Source organism: Haemaphysalis longicornis, unplaced genomic scaffold (genome assembly GCF_048455015.1).
Source record: "Haemaphysalis longicornis isolate Haplotype H1 unplaced genomic scaffold, Haemaphysalis longicornis Haplotype H1 scaffold_4, whole genome shotgun sequence".
Taxonomy (NCBI): Eukaryota; Metazoa; Arthropoda; class Arachnida; order Ixodida; family Ixodidae; genus Haemaphysalis; species Haemaphysalis longicornis.
In genome coordinates, this window is record NW_027526361.1 from 186,063,347 (window position 1) to 186,086,551 (window position 23,205).

At 48.9% G+C, this 23,205-nt stretch overlaps 1 pseudogene across 1 annotated transcript in view; it reads right to left on the reverse strand.

Moving 5' to 3' along the window:
* LOC144179572 (sodium-coupled monocarboxylate transporter 2-like) overlaps nucleotides 1-23,205 on the reverse strand; it is a 94,327-nt pseudogene that overhangs the window by 60,755 nt on the left and 10,367 nt on the right. Inside the window, exon 2 of the transcript XR_013324285.1 lies at nucleotides 8,836-9,027. The product of XR_013324285.1 is annotated as a sodium-coupled monocarboxylate transporter 2-like (transcript). The remainder of the gene's footprint in view (nucleotides 1-8,835; nucleotides 9,028-23,205) is intronic.

The window sequence follows — 23,205 nt, forward strand, 5'->3', positions numbered from 1 at the left end:
TCATAACTGCGCGTTTCTCCAAGATATCACACCCGTTGTAACCCCAGTCTAGTCCCATTGCATCCAACAAAATTCCGCGCTCATCCACCGGAAGTATTACCCAGCAGCCGTAGCAGCGCAGGTGACGTACACGTCACCAAGCAACAAACAGCGGTGTCTACAGCAGTTTCACGCCTATTTTACCAGATACATTTACCATACAGGAAGCGTACAACGGTTTCAGCCACATAGGCTACCGTGATCGGTTTGTGTCGCATACGTTTCATCGTCAACTCTTCGCATACAGAAACAATCAAACTTCCATCGCAAGGCCAATTGGGGACACGCCCGACGATGAACTCAAATTCAATCCAATTTTATCCATTCCAATTACTTCCTCATTTCCCTTTATGCATTGAGAACTAGCAACCGCGGCGTCCATAGCTACCCGCATAACGCCGACACCAGGTCAAAATTGTCGCTTCTACAAGCATGGCGCTCATGATCCTGCACGGGATATGGAGGCCACGCATGGCTTTTCGCAAGAGCTGTGTCAATGTGATGCACTTCCTAAGCGAGGACGTCAGGAGGACTGCAGACGTGTAGAGGACCCCGCCCCGGGTACTGGACTGGTTGCCGTGAATTAAAAAAGCGTAGAACTTTTTTGCCGCATTTATCATCATGCTACGCTAGCTACTATTGAGCTAAAGATGTTACCTCTGTGTCTGAAATTTGCTGATGTCAAAACCCGGCAATAAAAAAAGGCTTCGTGTTAAAGGGGACAGCGCGCTCGATTTAGTACAGGCTGAGGTGTAAGGTTCGAATCTCACCAAGGGGAGAAAATTTTTTTTTAACTGTCAACCATCTCATCAGCTCCCGGCTAGGGCCACCTGTTTTACCAGTTGGCGAGCCACGGCGTACCACGAAATGGCTCTGCGAGCAGCCTAAGAACGTCCCGCAAGTACCGCCGCCATATCCACGTTCGGACACCAGGATTTTCTGAACCACAAAATTTTAACTGAAATAGGATTGGTGCTGTTAAACTATGCGTTTTTTTTACAACTGCAGGGATGCGACACCTACACCCAAGACTACTAGCCGGACGGGAGCTCTAACGGCCCGAATGCTTGTCGTAAAAGCATACCACCTCATTTTCCATCGCTCATGCGTTCAACTCAATAATCCCACAGAAGTCTGGGAAACCCAGTCTCTTCATTCTGAGCACGTAGAGTCCTCCGCAGCAGCACCGCCGTGAAATTCGCACCCTACGTTGTGATTTGCTACAGGTCGCCAGCACTAACCCGCTAATTAGAAACACCAAAATAGAATATTTTTCTCTTGTAGAGTAGAGTACAGTAGAAGAGAGGAGGCATGCAAAACAGCTGCAAACAACGCAGCTTAAAGGCCTCGTACCACCTGACCCGACAGCAGTGCTTGTCTACACTTAATAGATGGTCTAAGCCACAAATCGATGCATTTGCTTAATATGATCTTTCCTCACAACGGTGACAAAAAAATCAAGGACACCCCCCGGCCCCCCCCCCCCCCCCTAAGAAAAAAAATTCACGCATCTCCATGAAGTGAATCATGACGAGTGGGCGAAGCACTGGGGGTCGTTCTTACCGTAAATCACCCGTGGCATATTGCCCCCTCGCGCATGTAAATGAGTGGCAACGCGTGGGTACAGTATATAGAATTCCAACTCATAAATCCGATGCCATTCAATTTAATCCAATCGAATCCAAATCCAACCCAATCCAATCCAATTTAATTCAATGCTCCTCGCGCATGCGCAACACTGTTTACACGGACGCCAAGCCCCGGACAGGCGAGGTTTTAATGTCATTCGCCCCTAAAAGAAACTGGCGAAGTTTGCACTACGTCACGCAAGGCTTGAACCACAGCAAAGCTGGAGGTTTTCTTTCTATATAAACCCTGAAGGACACACCACCACTCATTCATTAGGCTTGAAATTGTTTATTTACATGTTCCGTCGACGATTTTCGAGTCGTAGTAGTAGTCGTGGTCATATCCATCTATATTGTCGTCTCCCTCATGCACGATTAGCGGGACCGGATCGTTTTGTCCGCAGGCTTTCACATTTCTCCCACGAGCCATTCACCCCATATCGAGACGGTGAGCACTGGGCGAGGGCGTTGGGCAGCTCTGGTTCGGTTGTACAAGAAGCAATCGTCGCGATGCCAAAGTCACCACGGATCTTCCTGACTCATCCCCACCCCTCTCCCCAATCAGCCCTTGCGGCAATAAAAGCTCTCTCTCTCTCTCTCTCTCTCTCTCTCTCTCTCTCTCTCTCTCTCTCTCTCTCTCTCTCTCTCTCTCTCTCTCTCTCTCTCTTCCAAAGTGGAAACGTCAGTACTCGCTAGAACCGGCGGCAACCGGCTTCGCCAACTGTGCGTCTGAAGAGCGAGCTGTCTTCGGCTCCCCCCTTCGGGAGCGGACGCGCGTGAACTGTTTTCTTAGCTTTTTTCTGCGAGCTCGTAAAGCGCGTGCTCACGTGCGCGGGAAGCGGTGGGGGTAACTATAACCCGGCACCAACCGCGGTGGCTCAGTGGCTAAGGCGTTGCGCTGCTGAGCACAAGGTCGTGGGTTCGGTTCCCGGCTGCGGCAGCCGCTTTTCTGATTGAGGCGAAAAGCAAAATCTCCCGTGTGTGCGATATTTCGGCGCACGTTAAATATCCCCAGGTGGTCAAAATTAATCCGGAGCTGGCCACTACGGCGCGCCTCATCGCCTGCGTTGCGTCGGTGCGTTAAACCCCACAATCAATCAACTATAACCCGGGGTTTTATGATGACTCCGCAATCATTATGGCCAACAACAACAGCAGCTCCGCTGTTAAAAAACAAGTAAATGGAAGGCAGTGACTTCAACGTCCCACACCATTCCTTGTGGCAGCCCAGTGCCCACAAAAAGGTACAGCATTGGTTCACGCTGCCTCGCATTCTTTTTTTAGTGCACAGCATTTTGTGGGTCGCCAATGTGGTTTGCCGCGGCGTCGTAACCGAGCGAACGATGGGAAGACCGAAGACTGAAAAGTGTCGCGAAACTGCGAGGGGGAGGGTGGTTTGCCGAGGCAGCGCGAGACGCTTCTCCGAAGGTGTGAGGGGGAGGGCAGAGCGCGGCGCCCGCGCCAGACACGTGTGCTAAAAGCGCCCTCGGCGTCTAGTGGTGCCAGAGAAAGGAAACGCAAAACCAGGCATCCATGAAAGCAAGCTTCTTGTGCTTTCAAGTTTATAAAAAGGCCAGGAGCGCTGCGTGCTGCACGTTCATCGGTCCTTATGGTCTTTCGTCGTCGTCCTCGTCGCGTGGCTCATCCGAACCACGTGACATTTGCGCGGGAGGTTCAACCACGATTTGTGACAGCATTCTCGCTACTCCTCCGTGCGTGGCTAATCTGAACCCCGTGACATCTGCGCGGGACATTCAAACACGATTTACAACAGCATGCTGGGCGGCGCCGACGCGCTGCGAGAAAACGCCAAAGTAGTGTGCGCCGCCCTGCGTTCGATGATCACACGATCACTTCATGAGACACAGCGGCTACGCGGGACGACTGCAGTTCCCACTGCGCAAAAATTTAGCATTAGGGAATATCGCAATCGTCTGGCATTTTTTACCTTGTGCAATGGCTCGACGATGCCGACAAGACAGGGCAAAAGCGTCACTCGAGACACCATCCCGGACCTCGCATTCACACACCGAGCACCACACTTTCAGTACGTGCGTCTACCACATACGTTCAGCTCGATATTTCTCAGCTCTTCGGAAAAATCGGCGAGTCTTGTGTTTGCGCAACTACAAATGGCAGCTAAATGGAAGTGGAGTTCGCCCTTTCTGTTTACCATAGAAACGCCCGATGCCTAAGCACGAAGACTAATGAATTCTTTTGTAATGTTTTAGGTTCCTATTTCGATATTATCTGCCTGGAGTTGCCGAGGTTTTTGTGGCTCCCAATATTTCACAAACTGCTATTCTGTTCTTCGTTGCGATCCCAATTACGAAGCTACAGGCCAGTTCGGAGAAAGTGTCCTTACAGCTGTCTCCAGCGTGCTAATGTCTACTCGGGGATATCACCTTCAGACGTGCGACCATTGTGTATGGGTCAGGTGCAGGCTAACCAGCGCAGTTACATTAAGGACAATTGTTATTTCCCTCCTAAATTGGACAGCTCTTCTTTTATTACTGATTTCGGCACACTCTCCTATTTGGCTACCATTACGTACGTTCTATGGCGACTCCAACCTTCCAAAGGTTGACTTGTGAGTTGCTAGTGCAGACAACTGAGATTTTGTTACGGCAAGGAAGGCGTCTTGGTAGACTGATTCAACACAACATAATAAAAAATGTCGTCGGGTACACCATTGATCTCATGCTGTGAAATTTTGCTATTGAGGCATTGCTACTTAATCTCTTTCACTGTTGGCGCCTTCCATCAGCCTTTTCTGGTCTCCTTTAACGCAACACTCCTTTCACGAGACATTTCTTAAACCTCTGGGAGGAAGAAAAAGAAGCAGAAGCAAAGTCCTGTTCCTTCAACTCTCTCGTTTTTTCGTAAGTTTAACTCTCTTAAAACCTGTGTTGTCGACACGATGCCTTCAAGGATGGAAGATAAAGTTCCGCCACGTACGCCAGACCCTGCACAACGGTCCGTGTCATCACCGCCATCAGGACCCAACAACGTGTAACCCGCTGGCTGCCAAGAATCTTCAGAAGGCTCCAGGACTGAGGAAGTGTATGCGGACGGCGAATTCACCATCGTCACAGGGCGTCGTTTGAAGAGGAAACTCCACCGCACCTCGACGACAAGTGAGATGATGGGCGCCGGGACCTCTGTTCAGAATGTCTTCACTGTTGGTTATGTACCCGCCAAGGACACCGATAACCTAAATATCTTGAACCGTCAGAAACTCACAGAGTACTTTCGCCGAGTTGCGATTAACCAGGGTAACGAAATCAGGATTACTGCCCGAATGAACGTGCTGGGCGTTGATGTGACCACTGACGGCATTACAGACACGTTGAAGGCCATCACACTCTTAGGAAACATCCAAGTTCGTTCTTTCTTGGCCCACTGGAAAGAAACAACGACTGGTGCACCCTGACATGCCCCGGCCCCTGCAATGCCACAAGTGTCAGAAGCTAGGCCATGTCAGTGCTGCTTACAAGAATGCCGTGGCATGCAAGCGGTGTGGTGATGCTCATGACCATGCTAGCTGCAAGGGCACGCGGAAGTGTGCGAATTGTTCCGGCCCTCACGAGGCAACTTCTAGTAAATGTCCAAAAATGATGCATTAACGTCGAGTTCTGCGTACTATGGTCAGAGAAAACTCTACCCACAGAGATGCTGCAGCGTCCGTTCGGCGACGTCGTCGAAGCTACCGTCGGAGGCGTCGACAATCACGCAGTACATCCCGGCACAATGACTTGCAAACCATGCCGGCGCCACCGTTACCACCGCCACCGCCAACATTAGTGCTGACACAGGAAGTATCCCGATCCACTCTTGCTGCTCCTCGAGGGGCGAACACTGCATCCGAAACTGTACCCACAGAGTATCCACAGAAATAACAGAGGAGACACCATCCAACCCTAAGTTACTGTACTATATGTCTCACAAACAAGTGTTTAGAGAACAAGCACTTCAAACAAAAGCGAGGATCGTCTTTGACGCTTCTTTAGACGCAAAAGGATGCAAGTCACTGAACGAGCGCATGGAATAGGCCGACAATTTGTGCCAGGGCATCGAAAATATACTACTTGGTTTTAGGACGCATCGTATTGCCATTTTGGCAGACATCCAAATAGCGCTTCTACAAATCTCTATCAAAGAGGAAGACGGAGATGCTTTTCGTTTTCTTTGGTTCAAAGCAGGAAACCCTCTGGAGTTCTCTATAAGACTGCCAGAATGTAGGATGACGCGCGTGGCCTTTGGCGCTACGTGTAGCCCCTTTTTAGTAACCGCCACGTTGCTTCATCACTTGACACCCGTGACTGCAGAACAGGCTCACACGGCTAAACTTCTAAGCGAGTCGTTTTATGCCGATGACCTTTTTTACAGGCGCCGACTCCGTAGAAGAAGCGACAAGGTTGTGCTCTGAAGCACGTGGAATCATGAAGGCCGTAGGTATTACTCTCAGAACATGGACCACCACTTCGTGCGAGTTGATGCATCATCTGGGACGTGAATATCATGTAACGTGCAAAAAATTGTTGTGCTTCACGAGTCCACGGTGAAAGTGCTAGGCGTCGCTTGGGACCCTAAAAGAGACATGTTTTGGTTCCAGATGTCTAATCTTCTAGCCTTCCTAGAAGCAAAAAGTTATGCAAGACTCGTTATTTTAGCGATGTTATTGATATTTAATCCACTATGTTTTATGGAACCGTACACCATGTCAGCAAGGTTGCTGTTCCAAAAGCTTTGGTCTCGAGGAATAGGCTGTGACGAGAAGCTACCTGAAGATCTACAGAATGAACGGGACAGTGGGTACTGCAGCTTCCCAGCTTGCAAGAAATTTCAGTTCCCCTACAGACGATCCGAGAAGAAAAGTTTCCCAGTGTACTGAAAGTTCTCGTCTTTTGCAGTGCAAGCCCACCGGCGCATGGAGCGGCCATATACGTCTTCACAGAGGATGCCAGTAAGTGTCACCTGCTGATCTCCAAGTTCCATGAGGCCCCACTTATGAAAGGCGCCTCACTGCAGTTTAGCTTCCAGGAGCTGTATTAGGCTCAATGCTGCTCAGCTAGGTGAACACCAGGGTCACGAAAGTGGTGTTCGCTACCAAGACAATACACCCGAAGAAAAGACACAAAAGCACCGGTGACTTCATCCGCCCTGGTGAGATGAAACTGCAAGATGGACTCACAATTGTAACCACCAGACCCATGGAGAGGCTTTGTTCTTTGAATTTCGCGCCCAGCCATTTTTTAGAGGCCCGGAATGTGTGGAAATTATTATTGCCATGTTTCTGCGGCCCACGAAGGCGACAAGAAAGACCGCTAGTTGCGATGGATAAGCTGAACTCACAGCTCGGCCTGGGAGCTCGCTTGTCGTGGCACGAGGCTCGCCCCACCGGACAGTCCAACATCGAACGCCACAGTTGGGTTACACGTAAATAAACCGCCTTCCTCTCCTTGTTCCACGACGAGCTTAATTTCTCGGTTCCCTCGTACGCCTTGGCTCAACACATCATCGGTGACGCCTAAAAATACAGACACTACTATAACACAACAATTCTATTTAACATATCACCAACCGCGTATCCGTACGAATGCCAATTTAGCAAAACTCCCCACAGCACCCGACCTTTAGTCGTTGCTTGCCCCTGACACCCAAGCCCAATCGCTTGCCTCTCCCTGGAGCAGTGGGAGCACGAGGCGACCAGCCTTGCCTCCCGCAGAAGCGGCTGCCATGGCTCGCGGCATGCCGAACTACAAGGACGCCCACAACAAAAACGTTCGCCCAATTAACGTCCATCAACAACAGCACAACCTGAAGCACGTGTACATGTAGTACATGTAAAACAAACGTGCGCGGTAACTCCCTATGAACACAAGTTTTAAAGCGAGAGCTTTCTTTGTAGGACCGAGGGCGCTCTGTCAAAATACTAATGCCTTTCCCCATAGACCGGTTGGTCGACCGAAAAGCTCTGATGAGGCCTCTGGACACACGGCATGCGCGGGAAACCGGGCTTTCAATCCTTCGTGCCAAAACGGCTACTGGAAAATTGCGGAAAAGGAACGGTTATAGGTAAGACAGCACTCGCATCGATCATGAACGAGGAGTACAATAGCATACCTTCACCTCATAAACCACGTGTCGGTATGCATTGAGATCGTTCTTAGATGCGTTTCCTTAGTGCGCGAAGAATCGTCGCGTTGGTTCGTTCTTCATTTGCAATTTTGGTTTTTGAAAGTTTGACAATCGATTGGACGCGCTTGCACGTAAGTTTGGTCGCCCTTTTTGCTTTCGCGCTTCTCTCAACATTCTTGGAGAAGGGATGGCACATTTTTATTTTTAAATAGATACACCATACCTCGGTGCCGTCGAGACAGCTTTGAAATGCGAAATCTTTAAACTCAAAGAAAGCCTTTGTGTGAAGGATGTAAATATTGTTGGTGCTACTCGGCGTTTTTTTTTTGTATGAGAGGGTGCTTTCTTCTGCTACAAAACATAGCCTGATTTTCTTAAACACCAATTTTTTCGTGTACTATAAAAACACTGCCGGTAATACTGGGGCGTTTATTGTAGGATATTTGTTTAAGGAATCAGGTTGAGCCCCTTATGCCTATTTTTGCTTCATCTGCGCGAAGTAGACGTCTATTGCTGCAATACTAGAGTTGTTGTTAAAAACCATTTCCACCGCACAAAAAAAGGTCTTCCTTGGGCCATCCAACGAAAGCATCTCCGACCGTTGACTACTGGTCATAGCCGACGTAGTTTTCATCCTTGCAAGAGAGCCTACGGGTTGGGTAAAGTCTACCAGTATGTGTCGCCCTAGGAATACAGCTGTTTCCCCTTACGTGTGAAGTTTACGGGGGCGTGAGAATGAAAACAAAGGCATTGTTCTCGTAAGCACTGCTATTCGCGGAAAGAGAGCCGGGATCAAACCTTTATCAAGCAAAGCACTTCTCTTTACTCGCCCGAATTTCGAAGCTGAAATATGACTTGTCAGAAAGCTATGCTTCTTTGTTCAGCAAATGAATTCTCAAAGGGCACGTTGTCAATTAGTGTTTGGGCTTTTCTATGCGTCTGCAAGCAAGGCAATCCGCCGCTACGGCTGCGGCGTGGGAGACACCTATGTCGCGTTTATCCACACGTCGCTGCAGTAAAAACTTACCTGGTTGGCACTGATCATATCGATTTCGTAGAACACCGGCAGGAAGACGTTGGCGGCCAGACAGACGCCGATGATGAGGCCGATAAAGTTGACCATGTACTGCGAGCCGTGGATGAAGTTTTGCGAAGGTATGCCCAAGATGGCGACCGAAGACAGGAAACTAGCCATCATCGACATTGTGACCGGGAGCACCTGCGCAAGCACCAACGAAAAGTGGGGGCTATCCGGGTGACAAGATCGGGCACTGTGATAGGGCCTAAGCACTTATCATAAACGAGGTTACCATTGAAGGGAGTCACTTTAAAGACGACATGGATAGGTAAGAGACGACAGTTTGGGTATGCGTGTCAGTCTCTGACACCCGAATCAGCCACACAAGTTACTGTTGGGTCGGTTGTCTAATGTGTCTCTGACTCACTTCCGATTTGTGAATCACTCGCTACTGTTACGAATCGGCCAGCGCCGCAGTACTTTCCCGCATCACTCCTCGGCTGTGCGGCGAAGCCCCTGCGTGCTCCTTGGAAAACAGGCACAACCATGTCGGTGGCAAGTTGCGACAAGCCGCGTCAGACGCTTCGCTCTCAGCGCATTTCAAAACTTCGGCGGTTGGCGATGAGGCTCGTCTCCACGCTCTTCAAGGACACAGAGGCCCCGTCAATCGCAACGGAGTCCTCCTCTCTCCCCTCTCTCGGACTCAACGTGCCCGAGGCTATGAACGGCTTACGAACTCTGGAAAGAGTGTTGTGCGTGTTCCCGCTTGTTGCGTTTGACCGTTATCGCTTTTGGGTATAAATAGAGCTGCCCAAGCGTTGTAAACCATTCCTGTTAGAGCAGCGAATCGATGTTGTCGCTCTGCTCGAGTCCTGTATTGTAACCTCGCCCGTCGGGGCATTGTTCTTTGGCTTCGGCTCACTCTCGCTATGAAGTAAACAGTTACGTTAGCCTACGCCTTCTGGACTTCTTCACGGCTGCAACAGCGGCTGGCCGCTCGCATCATACACGCTACCACTCGTATGTCGGAGGCCACGGAGCTCGGATCGGGTGCCCCCGCCCGGTCGCAACACTACCTACTAGTAGTGACACGTAGCCATAAGTTACGAGGCCCACGGGAACGTTACCAGCCGTTTACCAGTGGCCCACGAATTACTAATGATCTGCAGGTGAACCACCAGTAGGTCACCAGGGGGTCTCTTGCGGGTGACGTGACCTCGAGTGAGGAGACTGGTAAAGAGAGAAAGTGGGAGGAGGAAAGGCTGAATAGAAACGGAGATGCGAAGTGAAGGATGGAGAGGGTTACGAGGGTTGAAAAGAGTAAAAGAATGACGAGGAAAAGGTGAAGTGAATGACATGTCAGAGGGGGCGAATGGGAGCCAGGGAGGAGAATGGCAGCCAAGGTGAATAATGTGGCAAGGTGGGCTTACCTGGGTGTGTGGAAGAAGGAGCAAAGCAGAGATGAAAAGATTAGAAAGGGCGCTTTGAGGTAGGGGATAAAGGTTGTGTGGTAAAACGATAAAGCAAACCCTGCCCTGAAGACATGTGCTAATGATCCGCAATGTTAGGCGGTGAATGAGCACCCCTGTGATGGTAAAGTAAATGTAGTAATGGTTTGGAATGTCAGGTTCTTATTTTCCGGACATTTAGTGTGATCTTATACTAGGACATTATAGCTACACGAGAATACAGCTCACGCACGCTTTCCATCCAGCAAGTCGACGCTCCCCGTTCAGTGTTGTTACCTGCGCTCACACTCATCATACACTTACAGCCCTGCTCACCGCCTTCCACCGACCTCCCACTGCGGTGCACTCACCCCAATGGTGAAAAGCGACTGCGCAATGGGAATGTCGAAGCACCGCGCAGAAATGCGGAACGTTCACTGAAGTTCACGCGGGAGTGGCAATCGTGCAGGAAATATGCCAGCCATCGGGCGTCCCAAGAATCGCACAGAACTGGTAGCTCCTAATTATTAAGCAAGATACCAAATCACACTGCCGCAAGGCTGTAAAGAGCAGCGGAACTTCCTTCCGCAAGGCTAAACCGAGGCGCAGATGAGTGAGTTCGACGTTTACGGCTTACCAGAGCACCACACAAACAAAATCCGAGCTGTACGAGCTGTACGCTTATTGTAGAGTAGTCGCGTTATTGAGCACAACGTTTTGTTCAAAGGGGACCATGCACTCTTAGTCAAAAAGGACTAAAACAGGCACTAAAATACAGCCGTTAGTCTTCGCGGGCAACCGTTCGTCTTCGAGGGGAGTATCTGTGGCAGAGTGTGCCGTGTGCACAAATGAGTTCGTCCCCGCCGATCTATAAGGAGTAACGGAAAGACGAAACGCATGCATTTAGTCTCTTTGCTGCGCCGTTAATCCCTTGTAATGGCGTCGCCATCGCCATTTCGCGCATATGTCTGTGGACAGTTTTAGATTTACAAAACACGAGTGATTGCAGTCAGTGGGTCCTTCACATGGTGCCACAGGAGAAAATAATGATGTTAATTATCAGAAAAGTGCTAGGGTTAATCGAGCGGCGCATAATGGCAAGGAGCGGAGAAGCGCGATGGACAAACGCTTCTCGGTGAGGTTATCTTGATGCCCTGTTTTGCATACGATTTTTTTTTTTGCGATAGTATGCCCTTCGGCATAAAGTCTTAGAGGTACAAGTTGGCACCCGTTTCCCGGAGGAAATCCAGAAGACAGCGGTGGTGGGGCCCCCACAGCCATCGTTGGAGATCAGGGGGTCTCCCAGGATGCAAGTCTGTGCCGCGAAGGTGTCTGGATCTCGCTGCACTCAGGGAAGGGCACGTCCATAGCAGGTGGTTGGTGTCGGCGTCTTCGGCAGGAACCGTACAGAAGGGGCAGGTGTTGGTAAACGGGGCATGGTATCGTGGTGGCCACGCCCGGGTTACCGCAGGAGATAGGGCCACCCCAACTCGAAGTCTACGCAGCAGGACCTCCTCCCAGCGAGCGAGCCCACTGGGAAGGTCAGTTCCACACGGTGGGATGAGAGCGCGTGTGGCGCGACGTAGATCTTCCTTTAGTTGGACAAATTGTTCATGTGGGTCCGTTGTCAGCAAGGGCAGCGGTCGTGGAACCGAGGAGAGGTGACAGGAAGTATCCGCCGCAATATGCGCGGTGATAGTATTACGCCGGATCTACGACAGTCGGAGAGGGCAGGGGTACGTGTCCAGCAGCTTATGAATCTCTCTTGAAACGGACGAGTTGGAGGCTACACGGCGCAAATGTCGTATGGCCGCCGTTGAGTCCGTGTACATTTTGTACAGTAAAACTTCCAGGGGCTTGAAGTGCTGGTAGTAGCGCTTGCAGTCCGTCCCGGATGGCTGTAAGCTCCGCCAGCATAGAAGGCCAGGTGCGAAGTGATTCATAAGCGCAGTTTTGGTTCGCTTCTGAATGAGAGGGACATTGGATCGCGCGAGGCCAGTGAAAGATTTCAAGCGCGTCAACAATAACATAGATAGTAGTGGCAATAGCAAACATTAATCCCCAAGCGTAATGAATATGTACATGCTTAACAGACGAGAAAAACGCATTAGTTGCTGATGACAACTGCAAATTAAAAATGCTCGCTACAGCTAAGCGTCTTGAAGTTATCTTTTACACTCGGTACATAATGGCCTTGTGCACCAATGCTACAACAATGCTGCAGCTGCTGTAAAACCCAGTTGCATTTCCCAGTCGCGATCGTCCAGCAACGCTAACTTCACGAATTCAGGGTAAGCAATACCGAATTTGGTTTCGCCGATGCAGGAGAATATGGTCTGTTTCCCCATTCTGACGCTCACACAGACGACCGCTTTCACATACGATACCTAGAGACATATGTATCGAACACTAAGAATACACTTAGTTTACGCTAATTTGTGCGGAAAGAAATGGGTCGTCCGATCACCCAGCCACCTGTCTCCACTAGGCGACGAGTTGGTCGTTCTTTACGAGAAAAAAACTCGTTGGGAAGGCTGTCTTGCTCCGTGGGCTGTACTTACAATCGAACTGTACAATAGTCCACACAGTTAGCAAAGCGCTAAGCGCCAATCGCGGGCGCGGTCGCTTGCACGGATAGAAATTCGGACACTAGTTACAATGAATCTGTCGTGTTGTGCACAGCACTACACGCTGTACACGTCAACATTATCTACCGGAGCTGCCATCCAATCTGCTGTAAATTGTCAAAGGCAGATAATAAATAAATAAATAAATAAATAAATAAATAAATAAATAAATAAATAAATAAATAAATAAGGCAGCGTGGTGTAGTGGTAGCGCGTTGGGTTCCTTGTGTATAGTTCGTGGTTCGATCCCTGCTGGTGCTACGGTTTTTTTTTCTGCGACTCTCCTAGCAGTTTGTCCTTGGGGAGTATCGGAACGGACGAACCGGGTGGCGGACTAACCGTTTCTTCCCCTCGCATTTAGTCCCCAAACGGAGTAATGATTGCGGCAAAGGCCCTTAGTCAACCAGAGGACGAACTTTTAGTCCTTTTGCCTCACTTTGTACTGCATCGAGTACTCGATGCCGTACATAGGGACGGAACCATGCCAGATTTTAACAAAGAATCATTTATAACAAAGCTGGTTTCTTTTCCCCTAGTCTTCGTTATAAGGAGGTTTTACGGTGTTCCTGAAGTGCCGGCAACGTCGCAGGTCTGTGAACCAATGCCATCGTTCCCACAAGAGAAATAAGGCAACAATAAAGAAAGAAATGAAATATCGCCGCGTTCGTGGAGCACTCGTAGGTTGCTTTAACGGCAGAAATTCGGAACACTTGAATAAATGACCCGGCTACCCGTGCAATCTGTAAATCCCTAGCCTGAACATCTTACAAGGCCACTTGACAGGAATATAACTTCAAAGGAAGTGCAGAAACAGAAAACAACCAAAATTTGTAATCTAGAGTGTTCAACGCACCGGAGCTACACCTGGGACTGATGCGTGCCGTAGGGGAGGGCTCCGGATTAATTTCGACCCCCTTGGGTATTTAACCAGTGCGGAGATCTCGACACTCTGGCGTTTTCGCTTTTCGCCTCCATCAGTAAAGTAGCCATTGCGGCCGACATGGCACCGGCGTCCTTGGTCTCAGCAGGGCAACGCCTTGCCACTGAGCCATCGCAGCAGGTAAAACAAACTCAGGTTGCGATCTCTTTCTCGGGGCTAATAGCCGGTCGACGTAGATGCACGAATAATGAGCACCGAGACAACGCTTCCCCCGACGCGGTGTAAGTCATGGGTGCAGTCAGACCTGCCAGTACAACCATACCTCGTATTGAGTCATTTGAAGGCCCCTGCAACACTTCCGATAAAGCCTTTCCCTTTATCAGTCACGTCTGGAAGCACTGCGAAAGCTATAGGTATCGCCAGCACGGACAGGCACTCAGTGATTTGCTCGTCGCCGCAGATCCGCTTTCCGTTTCTGCTTTGTTTTTGTGGCATTATTGTTAAAGTGGCTACCGAATGCGCTCATTGCTCCAATTGAGACAAAGCCGGCCAATAGCCGCTACACCGCTGTAAAGACGTAATTCGAGCGCTACAAGGAAGCCAAGTCCGGGAAAGAGAGAACGCTTTCTTGAGCAAGTTTCTAAGCTAAGCCTAGAGCAGTAATTTTTGGCTGAGGTACTTTGGGACCACCTACTCTAAGAACCTGTTTTTGTTTGTTGAAGCAAAATGGAGAGACGAGCTAGTTGGTGAACAATTTCCATGAGTGAAACTTAAGCTGAACTTAATTTGGCGCAACACAGCTTCAATGCACAAGTAGTCCGGCTGGAGAACGCTGGGTTTCCCCTCTCCGTCCTCCAGGCAATCTGTCAGCGTCTTGTGAAACAGTTGAAAGGGTTCACGCATCACATAACAGATACCGACCAGAGTAAAAAAGTGGCAGTCATTCCCTATGTACATGCGCTGTCGCATCGCCTCAAGAAGACAGCTGACAGATTCGGCGTCAAGGTGGGGTTCTCAGCCAGGAACAAGCTAGGCAGATTATGCGGCATGGTGAGCAACAACCTCGATTCCCGAGGCAATTCCCCCCCACGAGGCTGTTTGATAAAACACAGGCTCCAATTTGTTCGTTGCATGACTAATGTTGTGTACTGCATTCCCATGTCCTGTGGCCGGGTGTACGTCGGCCAGACCGTCCGCTGTCTTAATGTACGTCTGAGGGAGCATCATTCCTCTTTGAAAGGAAAGCCCTACACACACCTGGCGCTGCACTGTTCTAAATGCGGTTGTCAGCCACGCTTCACAGACATGGAAGTTGTTTTTAAGCACAGAGACCGTGCCACCAGGGAAATTGCAGAAGCCTTCCATATCCGGATTAAGGGTTCCGATTGTATAAGTCACCCGTCGCTGAGTATTTTAGATAAAGAAGTGCAACTTCTCAAGGAGAGGGGGTAGAGGATGAGGGAAAGGAGAAGAGAAACGAGAAGGGAATGGGGCGGTTGTTCTCTTGTACAGCCGTACGCATATGCGAAGTGCACACGTGCTGGGTTGTTCGGTCTGGGGGTGGTATAAATGTCTTTTCGTTTTCAATAAAACTTTCAGTTGATAGTAAGCGCCTGTGCCGTTCCCTTTCTCGTCCCTGTAAAATTTTTGCGCTTAAGTTTCACTCATGGAATTTGTTTGTTGACTAAGTTCTGAAAGCATTTAGGATTTAGAAAAAAAGCTGAAAAAAAGTGTTGCAGGGGCACATTTCACGCCACTAAGTGCAAGACCCCCGCGCACCACCAGTCCATTCCAGAAATAGAACTGCCGGATGAAGAATGCTATCTGCGAGTAGGGCGCCTTAATTACAGCGCCGCTGCTTTCGGGATGCACGGAGCACATGGACCGCGCATCTTCGCATGGAACCACCTCAAATCGAAAGGGTCTGCGCCATAGAGTTTCTTACAATATACACAAGAGAAGAATCTGGCGCTATACTCACACCAAGACCGTTTGTGTCGTCATGGACCGCCATTACATCATGCGCTCGCCTTAGTTTCATCATTGGCTTGGATTAAAACGTTTTAGTGACCGAAAATTAAACAGTGTCACAAAAACACGAGGATAGGTGTGCAATTATGTGAGTGGAAAATAAAACACGCTGCTTTAAAACTAAAAAAAAAAGGAAGTAAAGCGTATTTTTGTCGGAACGGTTGTGCCTGCTATTCTGCAGGCCAAGATGGTAGTTCCGAGCAATGTTAATATTTGGGGTGGAAACTAGGGACTCTTATTTTTATTAATTTTGCGATTATTTCAAATAAGTTGTTTGAAGCGTTTGGAAAGTTTTTTGAGCGTGCCTATGAAAACGTCGCCTTCGTGGTGAACGGGTGCACCGACCGTCAGCTATATTTTAGCAAGAAAAAAGAAATGTGGCATTAAGCAGTCGTGGACGATGACAAGATAGGACGGATGCATTCGCCCGTATCTGTTGTATCTTGTCTTTATCGAAGTACAGTTTTTTTTTCGCCAGCTACAAATTTTACGGCTGCACAGTACTTGCTCAGTCATACGTCCTTCGACTGCGGCATGACCAACGTCAGGTACGATCACGCACTGCCTGCTGTTTCACCGAACACGGTCACCACAGAACAGGGGGGATTTCAAATCCCCAAAACCGCTTAAGAATCCTGTTATCATGCCAAGCCCAAGCCAAAAGTGGAGGTCTTCCCATAAACATCCACGACGACATGGATTACCAGGCGCAGTTTCCTCTCTAGTATACTTACTAAGAAACTCTATGGTCTTTGCGTTACGTCGCGTTTCGTTGCGCTGAAAAAGCTAGCACCGAAACGGTGTCGTAAACGCGTCGGGATTTGTTTGAAACTTGTACAGTGGCTGCTGAATGAAGGCTATGAAAGGCGGCTGGTTGTGTTCCACTGCGTGCCGTGGCATGCACGCGAGGAAGGGCAGGCGAGGTTTTGCTTTCACAGGAACAGCGAGCGAAGGGAAAAATACGAGGCGCCAGCCAAACGCCACCGCTGACACCGCTGCCACGTGCATGCGACACAAAGCACCGAGGTATGCCAGGTGAGTTGTTAACTTCTCGTGGCATACGGCAACACCTTTTTGTTCTTTTCCCGTGACGTTGTTTTTAAGCTTGAGCGTTCTTCGGCGACGCAAAGAGGGGAAGCCTTTGCAGTGTTTCAACAGCGCTCATTTGAACACAAAGGATCATGAAAGATCCAGGGTTATTAATGATGAAGCTGTCTGGTGGCTGCTGAACTTTTATACACGCATTATATACTTACATTTCCCGCCATGCGCAGCTGACTTTTATATTTATTGTATGAATACGCTTATTTTATGGGCGGAAGTATTATCAGCCCCATAACAATGCATTTAAAGCTCCGAAAGTGAACCTGAATAGCCGCGACGGAAGCAGATGTTGGGTATCACAGTTCGACGCTCGCGCTGTAGTTTTAAAATGCTTCTCAATCCGCTACACGATTCCACCTCCATTGCGACAACAGCCAGTTTGAAGCAAATCACAAGCGATGTTTAACCTGCCGTTAAAGTTTGCTGTCGGGCCGTTAGTTGTCGGTTTCGGGCGTAAGTAACTGTTATTTAATATCTCGGAATTCTTAACCTGCTCGCCCATGCCGAGAGCAGCTGTCAAAAGGAATTGGGAGATTTTACGTGTCTAATCTACACTTGGGCTATGAGGCCTATTTTAGTCAAGTGTTGCTGATTAATTTTTACTACCTGATGATGTTTAACCTGCGCCTAACTCTCAAGACACGGTCGTTTTCCTTTTACGCCTCGAAGACAAACCGTTCAAATCGGCCGGACTACAACTCGCGTTCTTGGGCTCGACAGCACAACGCCCTAGCCACTGAGCCACCACAGAGTATCGAGAGAAACTGTCAAACAGATAGTATGACGTTAACAAATGTAGCAAACGTGATCTCTCCCGCAACAGTAAGTAATTAATAGGCGTGGCTGTACGCTCGTGATATGAACATGCCTGTGGCTCGTATAGGGAGCCTTTTTACGGCTTTGTTTATTACTTATGCTATCTTTATTTTGGTTTGTCTCCACCTATGCTTTATTCGCTGAGAAATCATTCAATTTAGGTTAAAATTTTGATTCTCCCGCCAAATCATGTGTTAGTGGCGTCTGCGATGACGTAACCAGGACTTCAAGGACGTAAGGACGTAAGCAGGACGTGACCAGGACTGTAACCAGGTCTTCAGGAGAACGTTAGTATGCTGTTTAGTCTGCCGCGGACTGCGGAACGCCTTGTTTACCGTAAGACCTCCTAGATGGCGGTATCATACTGCACAGGACCGCTGTCTGCCCTCAGTTTGTTTTCGACCGTATCTGCAACTGGCTTCTTTTTGTTGCGGTTGGTATTAATCGTTTAGTGAAACGTTGGGTAGTTGGGTATGCTCGACAAAAAGGGTCACGTAAGACAGTGTCACTTACGGCAATCGGCCAGTGTCATGCGAGAGAAACCCTAAGCGCCGGACTGCTTTGAAGTTATAACAAGCAGACTCAAAAAAGTTCCCACTAAGAACTGCGTTTCTGTTATTCACGTGGTTAATGCCAGTGAAAGCTGTTACCTTACCACTACCTTACCAGTAATGACTCGAAAATGAGCAACTCTGAATTGTAGTGACTTCGTGGAACCGGAAACCAGAAGCCCCGCTGGCTCACAAGAGGTGCAGTTGACCCGTGTTCGCTTTCGCCTATTAAGAGAAGTGCCTGAAACCTTTGAAGATTTGCAGAAAAAGCACGCATCGCTAAAGAAACATTGAATGACACCAAACTGGAAAAAAAGAGAACGAATGGCCCAGAAAGGCGCTCGACAGTTCGGAGGTTAAACCTTTCCGAGTGAGTTCATCTCTACAATAAACAATGTGCAGCTCAAAACTCCCCCCTGAGGCACACCATTTTCTTGTACATGAACCCGACAGAGCGCACAGCTTGCCTGCCCGAAAAGAAGTCATGAAGGTTCCACTCCGATGCTCGAAGGAGTGAACAAGGCACTCCAGCAGAAATTAGCCCGCGGGTCTACAGGCTGCGGTCTTTGGCTGCGACAGGGACCTCCTAAACCGTCACAAAGATCTATGCAGAACTCTTTATTAGCAGTACACAGCGGTGGACTGCGGAAAATCTTCCAAGTAGAGAGACATAAGTTGCCACAATCAGCGGCGTAGAAAAGGACGGCGTACTATTTTAAACGCATTAAAGTAATGCGAAGCTGCGTTGGGCATGGTGGTAAAGCGAATCTTCTGGTGGAACACTTTCAAAGAACAACCAACTGGAATAACACACACTGGTCTTCCTCTGGCGGCTGGTATCAAAAGACACTCTTGACAGGTCATCGCATGTGACTTTACGCGCGTTTATGCACCTGGTAACAGCTCAAACGACCTCGTTTCGCACCTCAGCGAAGTTTGCACCGAAGTTTCATGTCGTTTGCAGAGACGAGCATGTCACGCGTGACGTAAGCCAGCACAGTCGCGTGATGTGGTGAACTTCGATTTTGTCGAGCTTACGCAGTTCAGTTACCCTGTGCACTGTGAAGCTTTGCGCGCCCACGAGAAAAATGAGTAGCAGTACTTCTTGCGGGCTACAGCTCACGTGCAAGAACATATAAGAGGGCGCTTTATATTAAAAGATGTCTTGCAGTCAGATGATAAGGTTATCCCAAAAATTTCTGATGTTTCAAAATTCTAATTAGCGCGGTCCAAGATTATTTTTTCACGAAAATGGAAGAGGAACTACAAGTGGCCTGAAACCTCATTGAAGAACACTGTCTTATGAGCACCTCACAAAAATTGAAGTGGGTCTAGCTGTTCGGTATTCAGAGTCCTCGGCAGTTATCGGGTACTTATTGGAAAAAGAGATACGTTTGCAGCTGGGTAGAAGCAACAGCCCGTGTTCTTGAACTTGTGTTCAAATTGTATACAGCAAGGCAACCGTGGGTTCTCTGGTGCATTTTGCTTCATGAATTGGCTAAAATTCACTAGGAAGCAATGTGCGTTCCCAAACAAAAATGCCTTATGGTCGTCTATTGAAAAATGTATGGTGAGCTATGGCCACCTACGGATCTCTATGGTCACTCATAAAAAGGCATAAATTAGGCTATAGCCAGCTATTGAAGTTTTTATAGATCCTGCACTAAAGACTGTAAACCATTCAATTCTCTTTAGCCGATTATAGAACATCCTAGTGTCTTTAGTCTATAGAGTCACATCTATTCAGGTTACTGTAGCCAGCAAAAGAAATATGTATGGCTTTAGTTCTATAGACCAGCCGCGGCAAAGCTCTGTTGGCTGGCTATAGACCATTGTTTAGCTTGAAGTCTACAGACTTGAAACCATTCAGCTGTCTTTTGCCAGCTATTGGAAAAAAATATGTCCTCAAGATAAAGAGAGACAGCCACAAAAGCTCTTTTGGCTGACTATGGGCTGTTCTTTAGCTCTAACTCTACAGACTCAAAACCATTGAGCTGTCTTTTGCCAGCTATTGAAAAGAGTTCGTCCTAAAGCTATAGAGAGAAAGCCATAAAAGCTCATTCGGCTGGCTATAGGCCGTTGTTTCGCTCTAAGTCTACAGACTTCAAACCATTCAGCTGTCTTTTGCCAGCTATTGAAAAGAGTTCGTTCTAAAGCTATAGAGAGAAAGCTATAAAAGCTCATTTGGCTGGCTATGGGCCGTTGTTTAGCTCTAAGTCTACAAACTTGGAACCATACGGATGTCTTCTGCCAGCTATTGGAGATAATTTGCTTTAAAGCTAAAGAGAGGCAGCCATAAAAGCTTCTGCGGCTGGGTACAGTACAATATATAACTGTAAACCTTTAGACGTGTGATAATTAGGCAACATTTTGCCGGCATTAAGAAAGCGTTTGGTGCAGAACTTACAAGCCTGCATCCATAAAGGCTTCTTTAGCTAACTACATGGTAACATAAGGCTCTAAGTCTTCAGCCGCTAATCGAAAAGTGTTAGCCTATAACGGTATAATTGGAGCAACCATTAAATCCTATTCTGCTGGTTTCAATATGACTTATGACGCGAAATTCATATACTCATGATTTACCTAGCTACATCTACAACACAGATTGGATAACGATGATGAGGTTGATCGGCCGACTATATGAACATATTTGTTCAATAGGGTAAGGTACTTATTACACCAACAATACGGAAAAAGTACAATTAAAAGAAGCTACTGATTAACGCTCAAATTCAGGTTGCAACTTTGGATACTGCGCGTCGGCAAAGCTTGCAAATGAACGTTGACCGAAAGACGTATAATTTCGGAGAATTCTTCCTCTGCGGCCCTTCGCTGCCGCGGTCAAGTGAAAAAGCGGGCTTCTCTGAAAACGGCCGTCACAGCGTGGACACAGATTGGAAATAACTTTCGCGGCCCACGGTACGCTCTCTCCGAAATATGGTGAAAGCTGCGAACAACCGCATTCTTTCTCCCGCGGAGCCCACTTTCAGATTAGTCATTGAGAAAGGGGGAGAGCGACCCACGCCAGACCGAAGGAGGCGCGGTGAGGAAATTTTGGGAAGTGATAAAAAGGTAGCGCGGGCACCCCTGCTTCCTGTTTTATTTTCTGTTGTTTCTTTGGCATACTGGTTTTGGCGATGGGTACCGAAGGACATAGCCGTGCGGCCCGCGCTGTGTTAGTATTCCTGCGCGCAGCAATGCTAGTGACAGACAATTGTCCCTGAGTACTGAGAACAGATACAACTTTTTCGGATGAAGAAAACAAAACGTTAGGCGATCTTGTATTTTCCAAAAAAAAATAATTACCAGCGTACAAGTTAGAAAAAGATCGAAAGTTGGGCACGTATCTCCACACTATTTGCTATCGCGATGGACCTGCTTATACCTGGATGTTGTTACGAATCGGCCAACGCCACGTGTTTAGCGGTTACGAATCGGCCAACGCCACCGTATTTTCCCGCATCAGCCACCACGTGGGAATCGACCACGTGCGCCCGCGTGTCGGTGAATCGTACTTTCGTGTCTCGCCATGCCGGGTCAGTCACCTCGCTTTGCAACGCGCCTCCGGCGGCTGCCAGTGGCACGCCCAGGCATTCTTAACGACGTTCGTCACACCCTTCAGGCACCTGCGCGTCGGTGAGCTCCGCCTTGACAACCCCGGCTCAGACGTTTCGCTATCGGTCAACCTTCGATAGCGCGACCCCTGCACCTTTCAAGGACACTCTCTCCCCTCTCTCGGACGCCACGTGCGGCGAACCCATGAATGACTCGCGAACTATGGAAAGAGCGTGTGTGTGTCTGTGATGTTCGCGGCGTGTTACTCTTGGGGGCGTTTTTTTGGGTATAAATAGAAGCAGCACAAACGCTAAAATTCATTCCTGTCTGAGCAGCGAATCCATGCGGTCGCTCTGCTCGAGTCCTGTATTGTAACCTCGCCCGTCAGGGCATTGCATGTTTTTTTGGCTTCGGTTCACCTCTCGCTATGAAGTGAACAGTTACATTATCCTACTGCTCTGGACTTCTCTTCACGGCTGCAACAGCGGCTGGCCGCTCGCTTCCTACACGCTACCCATCGTATGTTGGAGGCCATGGAGAACGGATCGGATGCCCCCGCCCGGTCGTAACAACTGGTTGGCAGCGGTCGGATGACAACTTCGTGACACCTGGAGCCAGCGGTGCGAGACCCAACACCACGGACGTCAAGGCGGCTTCGGACTTCGCAGAATTCACGGCGGTCAAGGGTGAGTGCGGGACTTTTCTTCACTTAGTTTTACCAGGCTTCTGAGGATAGCTGGTAGGGCGTGTGTTTTTGTCACGTGGGTTATTCGCGCAAAACCATTTTTTTGGAGCAGTGGGAAAGCAGTACTCTAGACCGGCCATGAATTTGAAGGCATTGAAAAAACCGCAGTTGTTGGAGCTTGCAAAAGAGTTGCGCTTGGATGTTACGGACGCACTGAGAAAGCCAGAGCTGATACAGGCTATACTCGCTGTTGGGGCTGACGATGAGGAGCTGTCTGAGTGCATTGAGCTGATCAATGACAGGGAGACCGCTAAACGTCAGGCTGCAGAGGCTGAGCGCCAGCGTGAGAAACGCGAGGAGAAGAAACAGGAACGAGAACGGGAGCGACAGCATGAGCTGGAAATGAAGCGTTTAGACGTCGAGGCGTCGCGACCTAGACGTCAGAGTGGCAGCAGCGTGCAGTCTGCGGCGACTGAGCGACCTACGTTGCGAATGTGTGACCTAATGCGACCCTACAAGGTAGGAGAAGACATCGGTCTTTTTCTGGTCAACTTCGAGCCTACGTGTGAGAGGGCCCAGTTTAGCCGAGACTCTTGGACGCAAAAGCTGCTTACGCTTTTGCCAGGTGAGGCATCCGACGTGATAGCCCGCTTGCCAAAGGAGGAGGCGGAGGACTACCAGA